The sequence below is a fragment of the Microcaecilia unicolor genome, chromosome 1, assembly GCF_901765095.1.
Source record: "Microcaecilia unicolor chromosome 1, aMicUni1.1, whole genome shotgun sequence".
NCBI lineage: Eukaryota > Metazoa > Chordata > Amphibia > Gymnophiona > Siphonopidae > Microcaecilia > Microcaecilia unicolor.
In genome coordinates, this window is record NC_044031.1 from 243,023,442 (window position 1) to 243,039,009 (window position 15,568).

Below are 15,568 nucleotides of genomic sequence, written 5' to 3' on the forward strand. Positions count from 1 at the left end.
AGTCATATGAAATTTGCAGTTCTGTTGAAAGAACACAGAAAAGCCTTGTGGGGCCTGCAGGAGCCAGTGTATTTGCAATGCAACTAGCTACTTCTGTTCCATGTGCACCATAAAAATATCATAGATTTTAGCTTCTTATGGCCCCAGGGAGTTGAGTTTGTTGGCTCCTGTGCATCAGCAGGAGCTGGAGAGGTATCAATCCTGTGAGTTTTGCTATGCAGGCATCATTGGTGGAATGGAGAGCTGTCATGGCTTGGAAAAGTAGCCTAATAGTTAGTGCAGTAGACTGAGAACTAGGGGAACTGGGTTTGATTCCCACTGCAGCTCCTTGTGACTCTGGGCAAGTTACTTAACTCTCCATTGCCCCAGGTACAAAATTAGTACTTGTATATAATATCTAAACCACTTTGATTGTAACCACAGAAATACGGTATATCAAATCCAATCTCCTTTCCCTTTCCCTTAGGGCCCAATCTCCTGGCTTCCACCTAGCAGGGGCAGCCACACCATTTAGCATTCCTGTTGGGGGTGGGGGGAGGAAGCCTTGTGCCTTTTCCCAGGTGCACAGGGACTGTCAAGTGGCTTTTGACTTTCAATTCATGCAGAGTCCTGGAGGATAACTGAAGGCTGGCCTAGCTGCAGTCTAGTGTAGAACAGTGCTTGTCAACCCAGTCTTCAGGGCACACCCAGCTAGTTAGGTTAGCAGGATATCTACAATGTATATGAGAGATTTACATGCACTACCTTCTTAGTGTTCAAGTCTATCTATGCATTGTACATATCCTGAAATCCTAACTAGCCAGGTTTGCCCTGAGGACTCGGTAGAGTATGGGGAAAGGGCCTCAGGGAGCAACAGTACCTTCCCCCTCTTCCCCAGAGAGCTGCTGTCTTTTGAAGAGGCTCAAACACTCAGAAGGTGACCAGGTTCCAATCCTTCTCTCTTCCCTGGTTCAAGAGTTGCATTCCAGGCAGATAACCAGTAGGATTTTTACTTTATCTGCACTGTGATTCGATCAATTTGTGCTCACTGGTGTTTGCAACACTGTTCCCAGAATCTGGTCATGGTCTAGAAACAGTGCCCCTGTATCGGGGATGTCATCAGTAGTCGGTGTCTACACCAGGGTTTCTCAACCCGATCCTCAGGGAACTTAAGCCAGTGTGGTTTTTAAGATATCCACAATGAATATGCATGAGAGATATTTACATACAATGGAGGCAGTGCATGCATATATCTCATGCATATTCAATGTGGATATCTTGAAAACCAGACTGGCTTGGGGTTTCCTGAGGACTGGGTTGAGAAACCCATGTCTGCACTACATGAATGCTGAATTTAAGTTCTGTTTGGCAGGATTCTTACCTTTACTAAAATGTGATTTTATTTTGTTTTATTTTTTGCTCACTGGTGTTTGCTGGGGATGTTCTCCTTGAATTAAGGGGAGAAATCCTCCATTCTCCAAAGACAAGCAGGCTGATATTCTCACAAGTGGGTGACGCCACGTCGGCCCCGGAGGATTTTAAAGCAAAATCTAAAAATCTCTTCTACGGCGTTCCGTCGCGCGAGCGAACGCACTGCGCATGTGCGCACACCTCTTCCCGCTCGCCGTGCGGACACGCCCCTCAGTTTTTCTTTTTCCGCGTCTGAGGAGACACGGAGTTTGTTAGTGCTTCGTGTTTTCTTCAGGTCCTCGGAGTAAAATCTCTTTTTTATTTTTTTATTTTACTCTTTTTGGGTGTTCTTTATTTTTTCATTTGATCCTTTCATGGCAGGCTCATTGTGGCTTATATATACAGGTACTTTTTTGTACCTGGGGCAAGGAAAAGTTAAGTAGTTGCCAGAGTCACAAGGGGCTGTGCCTGAAAGGAAAACAAAGCATTTAAGCTTCTCTTTTCTTATAAAAATGCTGGCATATTGTTATCTGTGGGCTCTCTCTCGCCAGCAAACTAAACAAGCCCACATTTTTAGGATCCATTTATTAAAACTTTACAAATGGCTCTCCAGAGCTGTGAGAACCTGCTCCAGCACACCACTGTCTTTAAGCCCCACAAGTGTGAAGGTGTATGTCACAGGAAAAACCAGGAACCTAAGCAGGTGCATCCCTGGTCAGCCACTGCATGGGCAACCTGGTGACACAATATCAGTGGTGTAACCTTTGAAGTGAGTCTCCACCCGCCTCGGCGCCTCCTGCTCTGCAGGTCATTCGGGCGCATCGGAGGATGTGTCTTGGGCCGGATCATCTCCCTGTGAAGCGCAAGTAGTGTCTCAAAGAAACGAGACGTATTCTACTCTGCCAGGGATGCCCAAAGGAGATCATTCTGGAGTCCGACAGAGACCGATGCACGCTGGGTATAGTTATGCATCGAATAGGTCTCCACCTGCCTCGGCGCCTCCTGCTTGGCAGGTCATTCGGGCGCATCGGCGGATGTGTCTTGGGCCGGATCATCTCCCTGTGAAGCGCAAGTAGTGTCTCAAAGAACCGAGACGTATTCTACTCTGCCAGGGATGCCCAAAGGAGATGCCCAGAGCTTTGCTCCCTCGGTTATGGAGGTATCCGGGCTTCAGACATCAGTCGGTGCCGAGAGCGTTGCTCCCTCTGTTATGGAGGTATCCTGGCATTGGACGTCGATGCACCGGTACATCGGTACCAGGTGTCATCGGTGCCGTGGATACCATCGGTGCCAGGTGTCATGGGTACCGTCGGTACCGAGGAGTATCGAAACCAGGAACATTGGTACCATGGTCAGTGTCATGGGTCCCGTCGGTACCAGGTATCATCGGTACCATGGGTCCCGTCGGCACCGGGTATCATCGGTACCATGGGTGCCGTCGATGCCGAGTGTCATCGGTGCCATGGGTGCTGTCGGTACCGGGTATCATCGGTGCCATGAGTGCCGTCGGTACCGAGTATCATCGGTGCCATGGGTACTGTCGGTACCGAATATCATCGGTGCGTCGGTACCGAGGAGTATCGATACCAACTACATTGGTACCATGGTCGGTGTCATGGGTCCCGTCGGTACCAGGTATCATCGGTACCATGGGTCCCGTCGGCACCGGGTATCATCGGTACCATGGGTGCCGTCGATGCCGAGTGTCATCGGTGCCATGGGTGCTGTCGGTACCGGGAGTCATGGGCACCATCGGCACCAGGTATCATGGGCACCATCGACTATCAGTACCAGGTATCATCGCCCATCGGTACCGAGTATCATGACTGCCATCGGTACCATAGTATCAGGTATCGTCGGTACCGTGGATACATGGGTATCAGGTATCATGGATGCCGTCGGCACATGAGTACCATCGATACCAGATATCATGACCAGGTACCATCGGTGCCATGGGTGCCGTTGGTACCAGGTGTCATGAGCACCGTCGGTGCCATGTGTACCATCGGTACCGTCGGTGCTGTTGGTGCCGGATATCATGGGTACCATTGGTACCACATGTCATGGCTACCATCGGTACCAGGTATCATGGGTACCATCGATACCAGATACCATGACTATCATCGGTACCATTGGTACCGGGGTCCATCGGTACCATGTGTATCATCGGTACCGTCGGTGCCATGGTCTAGCAGTCTGGTTTCGATTCTCTTGCATTTCCAGACTTTGTCCTTGGCTTCGGGACCATGGGTACCATTGGATGCCATGGGTGCTACCGCCTCCTGCGGCATCTAGCTTTTCACCTGGTCTCCTTCACCGATGCTGCCTCTGGTATGGGTGTTCGCACCCTACTGGGGCAACTTCTCGACCCATAGTAGCCTCCATATCGGACGTGTTTGGATCTGAGCTGCTCTGTTTGAGTAGTTAGTTCAGTTCAATGATGGTCATCTGACATTACAGTGGAGATTGTGAATCCCAATGCCCAGATGCTAGAGGTCCTGGACTACTATCTTCACCTGAGTCTTCTGCACTCAGAACAGATAGGAGTTCTAAGAACTTACTTCGGCGCCCCCGGGGCCAGAGCATACATCCTTAGCCTCTTTTGGAGAATGGCGTACCAGGCTGGCATGATCGCATCCCAAATCAAGTCTTGTCAGATCTTTACGAGCATTCCCACCGGAGTAGGCTAGACCTTTTCACCAAGTGGTCAGGTAGCACACGGTGTGTCGCAGGTTCCTGTCCAAGGGCATTTTCGACACTTGTAATGTAACACCTAGATTTCTGCTCTAGGTACAGTGATGCGCAGACTCTCATGACTGTGTGCCTCTCTCCTGGAGGAGGAGACTCAGCAGAAAACTGTAGATATGCTCTGCATACACTTCCTCATCTTGGAAGTTCTTTAGAGAGAGGAGTAGTTTTCCTTGTGCCTTAAGGGGTCGTACCTATACTCCTACTTCTCGACAGCCGGTTCGGGCTATGCCTCAGCACGCTCGTTCTAGTCAGCGGCGTGCACCTAATCATGCCCCTGCACCTATTCCCCAGGAAACAGAGGGGTTTTTGACTGGCTCCAATTCAGTATAGCCACTAAAAAAAAAAAAAAAAAATGTCCGTACCGGCCATTCTGCCTGTCGGGGGGGAAGTTTACATTTCTCCACCAAAGGTGACTTCTTTTATCCTCCAACCGGTGGGGTTTTTCAACTAGTCCGGTTAGGATACATTCTCAATCTGGAATCAAACCCTCCACATTGTTCATTGGAAGCTTAATCCTTTAGCTTCCATCAAAAGTGAGTACTTGCAGAGGAACTCTCTGCTTTTCTCAGCGCCAATGCAGTCGAGCCCGTTCCACCAGGGCAAGAAGGGTTGAGATTCTATTCCAGGTCTTTCTTTGTGGGTTGCGTCCCATCATAGACATAAGGGGCCTAAACAGATTTGGTTCAGGATGCTTTCCCTGGGCATCCTTCTTCCCATACTTCAGGAAAACGATTGGTTATGCTCTCTGGATTTACAGGATACTTATACTCTCTTTGCATCCAGAGTATGTTTTTTTCCTAGTGCCTGGCTGTTGTTGCAGCGTATCTTCATGGACTGGGAGTGCATGTGTTCCCTTAACACGATGATTGCCCGTCTCAACAGATTACAGCACAGTACATATTGAGACTTCTAGACACATGGCTTCCGCAGTTCATGTAACTCCCATGGCACTTTTGCACATGACATCCGCTCAGTGCATCCTAGCTTCCCAGTGGTATCAAGTTTAGGGTATCTAGAGGATGTAACCCGACTGTTCGCCAGTCTTCGGTATTCCCCTCAGAGGTAATTAATTCTCTCTATTTTGATTCTGAGGCATCTTACTCAGTCAAAAGCTGCTGACGAAGGTTGCATCCCTCCTGGCTATCCAACCAAATTATTTTAATTCAACAAACAATCGGGTTGTGATGTACTCGATAACAAAGGAGTACTGGATCTTGCCCTCTGAGTTAGGATGCCATGCAGATGTAGCGGTGAGCCCGCAATGCGGCATGTTTTCTCCAAGCCACTTATCTAATTGGCGTAAACAGCAGTCTGGCCGACAGGCTGAGCAGGATAATGCTACAGTTGAGCATGCCTATAGTTCGAAAGACCCCTCAGTGGATCTTTTGCTACTTAGTCCAATCGCAAAGTCCCTCAGTTCTGTTCCAGGCTGCAGGTTCACGGCAGGCTACCATCGGATGCCTTTCTCCTTCTTTGGGAGACAGGTTTTCCGTATGCGTATCCTCCCATACATCTGGTGGAAAAGACTTTGCTGTTTCTCAAGCAAGATTGTGGAGCCATGATTCTGATTGCTCTTTTCTAGCTGCGTCAGATAGGATTCCCTCTTCTTCTGGAGTTGGAATGTTTTCCAGCTCTCATTACGCAGAACGAGGGGGCACTTCTACATCCCAACCTCCAATCTCTGGCTCACACGGTCTGGATGTTGAGAGTGGGGTTTCGTTGAGTTTTCCAGAGTGTCTCCCGACTCTTGCTTGCTTTCAGAAAAGATTTCACAAAGAGGTGTTATTCTTTTTCATGGAAGAGGTTTGCCGTCTAGTGTGACAGCAAGGCCCTAGATCCTGCATCTTGTCTTATACAGACCTTGCTTGAGTTCTTTCTACACCTATCTGAGTCTGGTCTCAAGACCAACTCTGTCAGTATTCATCTTCGTGCAATAAGAGCTTATCATCAACGTGTGAAAGGTCAGCCTTTAGCTGTCCACTTCACGAGAGGTTTATTTCTCCCCCAATATTGAGAAAATTCCTTGTATGTGTCTAAGGGAGATTATTTCTGTTGGGCTTAGCACCCACAATAATTTTGACAGTTGGCTCTTATGCTTCGGTCAGAGTTCCTATCACTCCTTATCCAGTATCTTGGGGTCCCAATGTCGTTTTCATCCAGCTGCTGCAAGCTCAATTCGGGCCACTGGATTCCTGCCATCTGAAGTATTGGACCTGGAAGGTCGTTTTCCTTAGTGGCTGTTCCTTCAACTCGTAAGGTCGGTGAGCTTCGGTCTCTAGTAGCTCAAGCGCCTTACCTTACTTCTCATCTTAACAGAGTATTTCTCCACATGCAGACAAAGTTCTTACTGGCGCTGGTATCGGAGTACCATCTGCTCCAGTCAGTTGTCTTGCCAACATTCTTTCTCCCTCATCTTACAAGCCCTGGCGAAAGCAAGCTCCGCACTTTTTGCGTGGAGCAGACGAGCTCCCTCGGACGGTCCGCCCAGTTGTTTATTTCTTTTAATGCCAGTTGCTGTCGGAAACCGCATAATTTCTTCTTGGCTAGCAGAGTGCGTCTCCTTCATTTTTGTCCAAGCTGGACTGACTCTAGAAGGCCATGTCACGGCTCACAAAATTAGAGCCATGGCTGAGTCGGTGGCTCATCTAAGATCAGTCACTATTGAAGAGATCTGCAAAGCTGCGGCGTGGTCATCAGTCCACACATTCACATCTTACTACTGCCTTCAGCAATAGCCGACTCGTCAGTCGATTTGGGCAGTCGGGGCTGCAGAACTTCTTTGGGGTTTAGAATCCAACTCCAACCCTCCTAAGCCCATTTTTGTTCTGTTCCAGGCTACACTCATTTAGATGTTTCTTCTTTTCAGGTCAATTTTATTCTGGCCTCGCCATTGCGAGACTCAATTGACCACTGTTTGTTGTGTTGTGTAAGCCTGGAAGCTAGGGATACCCCACTTGTGAGAATATCAGCCTGCTTGTCTTTGGAGAAAGAGTAGTTACTTACCTGTAACAGGTGTTCTCCGAAGACAGCAGGCTGCATATTCTCACAAACCCTCCCACCTTCCCCTTTTGGAGTTGTCTCCTCCATCTTTTGGATTTAACTGAGGGGCGTGTCCGCACGGCGAGCGGGAAGAGGTGTGCGCACATGTGCAGTGCGTTCGCTCGCGCGACGGAACGCCGTAGAAGAGATTTTTAGATTTTGCTTTAAAATCCTCCGGGGCCGACGTGGCGTCACCCACTTGTGAGAATATGCAGCCTGCTGTCTTCGGAGAACACCTGTTACAGGTAAGTAACTACTCTTTATCCTGTTCTGTTGGCTGAGTTGCCCCCTCATCTCTCGGGTTACTGCTGCCCTGCAGATGACTAAGTCTGTCAAGAGGAGCTGGATGAGGAATACCTCATCTTAGAGGGGCCTCCATTGACTTGCCAGGGCATTTCAGTTCCCTGTGAGATTCACAACGTGCTCTCTAAGATGATCTTGGTAGACTGGAGGCACCAGAATTGGTGTTAAAGGTTTGAAGTGTATGTAAATCATCCTTAGGAATAAATAACTTCTGTTTATTGAGTAGATGTAACCTATAAAAGGAGGATTATATAATTACAAAAATGTTATCCATGTGCTAGTGAACTGGATGATTTTTTTTTTCAGAGGGAAGCCTGAGACAAAAATCAAATGTATAACTCCCAAACTTTGACGTTGTTGTACTTATTAATACATCTCAAATATTAGTAGATAGACTTTGGGTGACTCCCTTTATTACAGAGGATATAATTTAGAAATTTGATTCATCTCACTGCAGTCTAGATATTTGTCCAGCTTATATGCTCCCTCATCTTAATTTGCAAGTTGTTTTCTAGGATGGCTGAATCACAGATGGTCTCTCTCCTGATTCTTTAGGTCAGGCCTTGACAAATTTTTTATTAAATCTAGGAGCCAGGCCAAAAACGTAGGAGCTAGCAGTCTAGACCTCTCTCGCTTCTCTTTCCCCACCCCTCCAATACTGTCCGCAGCAATTTTTTTTTTTTTTTGGGGGGGGGGGGGGGGCAGGAATCCCCTTCTAGATCAGCAGTAGCTCTTTTAGAAACTGGTTTACTAAGGCTCTTTTCCTATTCTGTGTCTGTGGGCAAAGAAACTTCAGTAAATCAGTCCCAGAATCCAGCAGTCTCCCTTCCCAAAGAATGCTGTCAGCTGTGTGACAGCACCACCTTCACAGGTGAAGCAAAGGGGCAATTGCCTCTTTGTTTCACATATCACCATGGCCTGGGTCCCCACTAGTCCCTCTCTTTCTCTTACTCTCACCCAGTCTTCACCTAGTTTCTGTCTCTCTCTCATATCCCCTCCCGCAAGCCTTCACCCAGTCTCTCAGGCCTTCACCCAGTTTCTCTCTTGTCCCCCACTCCCATCATGCACACACTGCCATCTATTTCTGCGCTCCCCTCATATCTACAGGCAAAATGCCCCTCTGTTTCTCCCACCACATACACACACACACACACACAGCCAGCCTGTACCTGTCTTTCCCTCTCCCTCTCCCCAATGCAAATGACCAACCTGTCCCCACCTCTCTCTATTTCCCAAATTTATGTATTACATTTGTACCCTGCGCTTTCCCGCTCATCGCAGGCTGAATGCAGCTTACAGAGTAACAAGAAAATACAATCTAGTATCAGAATCAACCAAAGGAGGTATGTGAATAGGACAAATGAACAAGGAGTAAATGGAATAGATCTGGAGCACATTATTTTAAAACTGATTATAAAGAACCGATCTGCGCCTGTTTCACAGATTAGTATAGACCAGTAGCAATCATTCCTTTATTTGCAAAAACATAAGAAGCAATAGTTATTCAGCAAATTGTAGAGTATTTAGAGCAGAACAGAGTTTTGTCTTGCTTAATAGGGATCCAATTCGATCTCACAGCAGTGTTCGATATGACTGACCATGAGATTCGCTTATAGATATTAGATAAGATTGGTATAGCAGGTTCAGTTTTTGACTGGCTTAAGGGCTTTTTAACAATAAGAACACATCAGGTTAAAGTGAGGAATTAACTGTCCCCATTATGTGGTGTTCCTCAGGGTTCACTCTTATTGCCCATTGGTTTTAATATAGTAGTGTCATCTTTTGGGAAAATGATAATTATGCAGTGAAAAATTTTATCTGATGATGATTTATTTATTTTTATTTATTTGTTACATTTGTACCCCACATTTTCCCACCTATTTGCAGGCTCAATGTGGCTTACATAGTACCATAAAGGCATTTGCCAATTCGGTTGATAACAAATACAAGGTTGTATTGTGGTCAAATGAGGTAGGTGTGAATCAAGCGTCATGAGGGTCGAAGGGAATGAAGATTCTAGATTGTCCGGTACGATCACTGGTTATGCTGGATGGACCGTACAGGTCTTTATCTGTCGTCATTTACTATGTTACCTCTTTCTGCCCCAAACACACACAGCCAGAATTACTATTATTGCTTTTTGGCTTATCACCTAGCCCTTGAGAGGATCAAGATACAACTGAACAATTTTCAATAAACTATGTTCAAGAGGAGCTAGCTAAACTAAAGTTGGGCAAAGCAATAAGACCAGATGGCATGTATCCAAAGGTACCAAAGGAACTCAGTAAAGTTCTGAAGCTGTGCTGTGTGACCTTTTCATTGCTGCTCTAGAATCAAGGAGGGCAAGTATGGTCCTGCTTCACAAAAGTGGAAGTAAGGAGAAGAGAACTACAGGGTAGTCTAATCTCTGTGCTGAGTAAATTAATGGAAACACTTCTAAAACAAAGAATAGTGAGATTCTGGAATCCAATGGAGATGCTGGAATCCAGTGGATTGCAGGACGCAAGGCAGCATGGTTTCACTAGAAGCAGGTCTTGTCAGACAAATCTGATTAATTTCTTTGGGTTACCAGAGAGTTGGATCGAGGGAGAGTGCTAGATGTGGTATACTTAGATTTTAGCAAAACTTTGCATGTAGTTTGGCATAGACTGATAAATAAACTGAGTGGCCTTGATATGGGCCCTAAAGTAATTTACTGGGTTAGGAACTGGTTGAATGGAAGTCAACAGAGGGTAGTAGTAAATAGAGCTTACTCTGTGAAAATGAATGTTACCAGTGGTATGCTGCAAGGTTTAGTTCTTGGTCCTATTCTTTTTCATATTTTTGAAAACAATATTGTGGAAGGGCTGTCTGGAAGGGTTTGCCTCATTGTGGATGATAGCAAAATCCACAGTAGGGTAGACAACTTGATGGTGTGGATGACATGAAGAGACCTAGTGAAGCTTGAACAGTGGTCCAGGATTTGGCAGCTAAGATAGAGACATTACACCTATAATATATCCTGAGAAGATTACACACAGCAGCAAAATAAGGCTGAAATCCACAGGTCCTGTTATAACCAATCAGTGACAGGCAGTCACCATAGACTAGCTACCTCCGAACTATAGGAAGGAAACTCAAGTGTTATGAAGAATAGGATTCCTCCTTTGAGAATCCAGCAGGGTATCTTCAAGTCTATTCCTGTTCAGGAATAAAGTTCCAAGGTCCTTGTTCTGTGCACCAGTTACAGAGGAATCCACAGATCCTCAACTGAACTGCCCTTGTCAGCTGTTATTACAAGGAATTCAGTTCACTGGTGTTCAGGCCAAAAGTCAGTCTCTCTAGCTCCTCTGAGAGACATCCGTATCCAGGGCCGCCGAGAGACAGCCAGGCCCGGTGACCCCCCCCTGAGGCTGCCGCCCCCGCCCCCCAATCACTACTCAGGCCGCCGGCGCCACAGTCCCTGGTCTTACCCGCCCTCGGCTCTGACAGCCCCTCTCCGGCCGCCACCAGGCCCCCAATCAATTTGGCAGCGCCTCACCTCTGTGTGAAGGTGCAGCGGCAGATCACCTCCCTTCGGGCCTTCCCTCTCTGTGTCCCGTCCTCGTGGAAACAGGAAGTTACATCAGACGAGGGCGGGACACAGGGAGGGAAGGTCCGAAGGAAGGCGATCTGTCACTGCGCTTTCACACGGAGATGAGGTGCTGCCGAATCGATTTGAATGCAGGGGGCCCAGTGGCTGTCGACGGAGCCGAGGGCGGGCAGGTGAGACCGAGGACTGCAGCACCGGGCCCCCCCCTTGGAGGCCCGGGCCCGAGGAATTTTATCCCCCCTGCCCCCCCCTCTCGGCAGCCCTGTCTGTATCAGGCAAATCTTCTTCTCTTCTCCCCTTTCCCATCCCATCCTTGGCCCTCCTCTCAGTCAGGTGACACATGGACCAATCACCAAATGGGTGTCTCTGTAACCCACGGTCATGACAGAGGGCTTGTGAGCATCCAACTAGAATACCTTATCAGTCACATGCCTGATTGTAGCAACCTTCTCTCCATTGTTCACAGTTCCTGAGAAGTTCACTCCTCCGCATGCTCCCAGGAGACAAGGTGGTCAGCCAGTGCAAGTAGACATATGCTCTTGATGAAGTCAGCAGCACAGCTATGTCAAGAAGTAATTTTTCTTTGTAGAAAGCTGGTTTCAGATATAGTCAGGCTACAGACTGTAGAATCCATATTAGTTCAGGCCTCTGACCAGCAAAGGTGGGATAGCAGTTAAATACTTCTACAGAGTCCTTGATATAATCATGGTACTACTCATCGGTGAAGTCTATCTTTGCTTGTCCGTATGAGTAGGCCTTTGTGTATCTGGAACATCTTTTGAAAAGTATATGATACCTTTAATTCCTTGTTGTTGGCAATATTCCAGTGTCAAAGGAGTTCTTTAGGGTCTGCAGTATAAACATAGAACTCTCCCTTGGTTGGGTCTTTCTATGTGGCCATCAGATCAAAGAATGACATGACCTTCCAAGTCTCCCACATTCAGCAGGAGACTCCCGCTTTGGCGGGTCATCTCCTGCACTCCCGCCAAAATGGGAAAGTCTCCCGCTGAAACACGTGGTGTCAGCTTCCATTTCCGGCCACTGCTGCTGCTCCTGTTGAGCAGCAGCGGCTGCTACAAAAAGAAAAAGAGCTAATTAAACAAACCAAAAATGTTTTTGAAAAGCAAGCACGGCACCGCAGGGAGCCTTCAGGCATTGGCTGTCGGCTCTGCAGCCACTCCTCTCTCCTCTCACGTCACTGCCCCTGGAGCAGGAAGTCGAGATTGACTTCCTGCTACACTGCGCTCCTCCGGGGACAGAGAGGAGCGGCTTCAGAGCCGACAGCCAATGCCTGCGGTGCCGCGCTTGCTTTTTAATAACATTTTTGGTTTAATTAGCTCTTTTTCTTTTTGTAGCGGCTGCTGCTGCTCAACAGGAGAAGCAACAGTGGCTACGAAACGAAGATCTGGTGGAAGGAGGAGCGGGAGGCAGCAGGTAAGATAGAGAGAGTGGGGAGAGAAGGAGGGGAGATGGAGCGGGAGGCAGGAGGTAAAATAGAGTGGGGAGAGAAGGAGGGGAGATGGAGAAGGGCTGGGGAAAGAGAGAAGCTGCCGGGGAGAAAGGGGGGATCTTGGCTGAGATCAGAAAGAGGGAAGATGCTGGAAGGAAGGGTAGGGAGAGAAACAGAAGAGACATTGAAAGATGGGGAGAAAGAGGGAGAAATGATGAATGTAAAAGGGTAGAGAGAGAGAGAGACTGGATGGAAGGAAGGGGATAGAGAGAGAGAGACACTGGATGGAAAGATTGGGAGAGGGGGGTAGATGGATGGAAGGATGGGGAGAGAAAGAGGCAAAAGAGTTAAGCGAAAACGAAGGAAAGCAGAATCAAGAGACTGGGAGCAACACAATTAGAAAAAGTAAATGGCCATACAACAAAGGTAAAGAAAATAATTTTATTTTTAATATAGGTTAAAGTAATATTGTACCTGCGCTAATAAAGTTTCAGCGACCAATACTCCCTCAGGTCATTAGAGGATACCATAACAGCATTATACTGACCTGAGGCAGGAGGTTTTGGCCTCTGAAAGCTAATTGAAAAGGGTGTTAGGCTATTAAATAAATTATTTTCTGAAATGGCTGTGGGTTTGAGGTGTGCCATGTAGAGTGGGTGGAGCAATGCAAAGTGGAGTGGGGCTGTGGGCATGTTTTAAAATCTCCCTCTCAAAAATTGGGACCCCTTGGCAGCTCTGCACAGGTATGGCATCAAGTTCTTTAGCTGTTTATGACTAAGTTACAACTTCAGAGAGTTGGCTTATCTCTCATCCAATTAGGACCAAGTTTCAACCTTAGCGAGTTTGCTTATCTCCAAGCTTCGCTCATCCTTAAATTTAACTTTTCTGCACCTAGCCTTATCTTTGCCCAATTATTTCTTATAGTTTCTCCACATGCCTATGTCCAGCTGTACACAATCCTTGCCAACTTTGTAACTCTGGATAGCAACCTTAGAGTATCTTTCAATTCTTGTATTGCTGCATCTTAGTCTGGGCACTATTCTCAGGTTCGTCCTTCTTGAAGTTTGACTGTGGCTGCATAATCTTCGCATGCTGATCCACAAATTGTTGGGAGTAGTTGCAGATTCCCAGAAATGAACGCAGTTCAGTGAAATTAGTGGGTCGCCTTAGCTGTTGCAATGCGGGGATCTTCTGTGGATGGAGTCCTTCAGCATAAACTTCATACTCCCAAGTATTTAAGCAATTTGCAACATCACTGTCTATAGGCTAATGTCAGTTTTGTGCCAGTGGTTTTCAGTTGTTGGAACATATGCTCTATTTCAGTGAGAGACTCTGGAAAATGGAGTTTTTTTTATTAAGATGTCATCCATATATACTAGAGTACCTTCGGCTTCCGTGTCAGTGAGTGCCTTGTGTAGAAAGATGTTGAATCTGCTGGTGAATTAAGATATCCAAAAGGTGACCTATTCAGGTATATTGCTACTGAAGGTGAAAGCTCCTTTATGCTGATCCTGAGGATGAACTGGCATGGTTCAAAAGCCTGATGCCAAATCAAGGCTGGTGAAATATTTTGCACTTTTAATCATGGCCAGATTCTGGTCCAAGGGTGCCATAGGCTGTCTGGACAGAGATAGTTTCTTGTTCAGCTGGTGATAGTTCAGTGCGGTTCTCCGAGTATTGTTCTTTTTCAGAATGAGCTATGGCAGCGAGTTGTAGGTACCGTTACATTGTCAGATGATACTTCTGTCCTCCTGATTTTGCGAGAGTAGGATTAGAATCTGTTAATGTCTGTGCTGAATGTGGAAGACTGTGAGATTTGGTGGATTTTTCTTTTTAGTTTCCTAGTAAATTTTGGAATTCTTGTCCTGCTGTTTTATTTTTTTTTTGTTAACCAAGTGACCTGTTGTAGATTTATGCATGAAAATAAAAACCATAAGCATTACTACTGGGCTAGACTGAAAGTATGACAAGCCCAGTATCTTGTTTCCAACAGTGGCCATTCCATGTCACAAGTACCTGGCAAGATTTAAAAAAAAACCACACATTTTATATGACTTATCCCTGGAATAAGCAGATGACTTTTCCAAGTCCATCTTAGTAATGGCTTATAGACTTTTAGGAATGTGACTAAACCTTTTTTAAACCCTGTTAAGCTAACTGCTTTTACTGTATTTCTGGCAACAAATTTCAGATTTAAATATTTTCTCAGATTTGTTTAATTTTATTATTTAATAGTTTCGTTCTGTGCGCCCCCCCTAGTTCTTGTATTTTTGGAAACAGTAAACATGCAGTTCCCCATTCCACTCGGTATTTTATAGACCACTATCCTGTGTGCCCTTAGCCTTCTCTTCTCCAAGCTGTAAAGCCCAACCTTTCCTCATAGGGAAGTCATCCCATTCTCTTTATCATTTTTGTTACCTTTCTCCATACCATTTCTAATTCTACTATATCTTTTTTGAAATGCGGTGACCAAAACTGAGCACATTATTCGAGGTGCAGTTGTATCATGGAGTTTACATGTTTACAGAAGTAAAATTTTCCACTTATGCAGCTTTTATGCGAAACGGAGACCCACTGTCCAAGAACTTATGAAGTCTCAAACCTTCAACTTAAGTGGCAAGATTCAAGATTCCAATAAGTGGTTTATGTATGCTGCAAATTTAGAAAGAGAGATGATTTAGGAGACTGTACTTTACCTTTTACTTCTGAGTTTAATACCTTTGTGGTCTCTGCAGTTTCTTAATGTGAGTTTTATAATTGTTTAGTTTGATTTTCAGCATTATTAGAAATTTTGATTCTTTTGTATGGTGGAGGTTTTTTTTCTGACCAATGATTATATGAGCATATAATTGATGCAGTTGTTGCATAGCTGGAAGCTCTCATTCTGAGGTCTTTTTACTCTACCTTTACTTTTTGGATCCTGGAGACACTTTAATAGTTTATTGCGGGGACCATTAGGTGATTTTTGTTCTTGGGCAGACAATACACTTAGATTTTTGAATTTTGAAAATTACCCCATGAAAACTATGCATATAATTTTGTACCTGTGATATGGTTTTCTTAAT

The 15,568-nt window shown here is 46.0% G+C and overlaps 1 protein-coding gene across 1 annotated transcript in view; it reads left to right on the forward strand.

Annotated features, from left to right (window-relative positions):
• LOC115474499 (reversion-inducing cysteine-rich protein with Kazal motifs-like) overlaps window positions 1-15,568 on the forward strand; it is a gene marked incomplete at its 5' end in the record, with an annotated part of 272,499 nt that overhangs the window by 158,810 nt on the left and 98,121 nt on the right.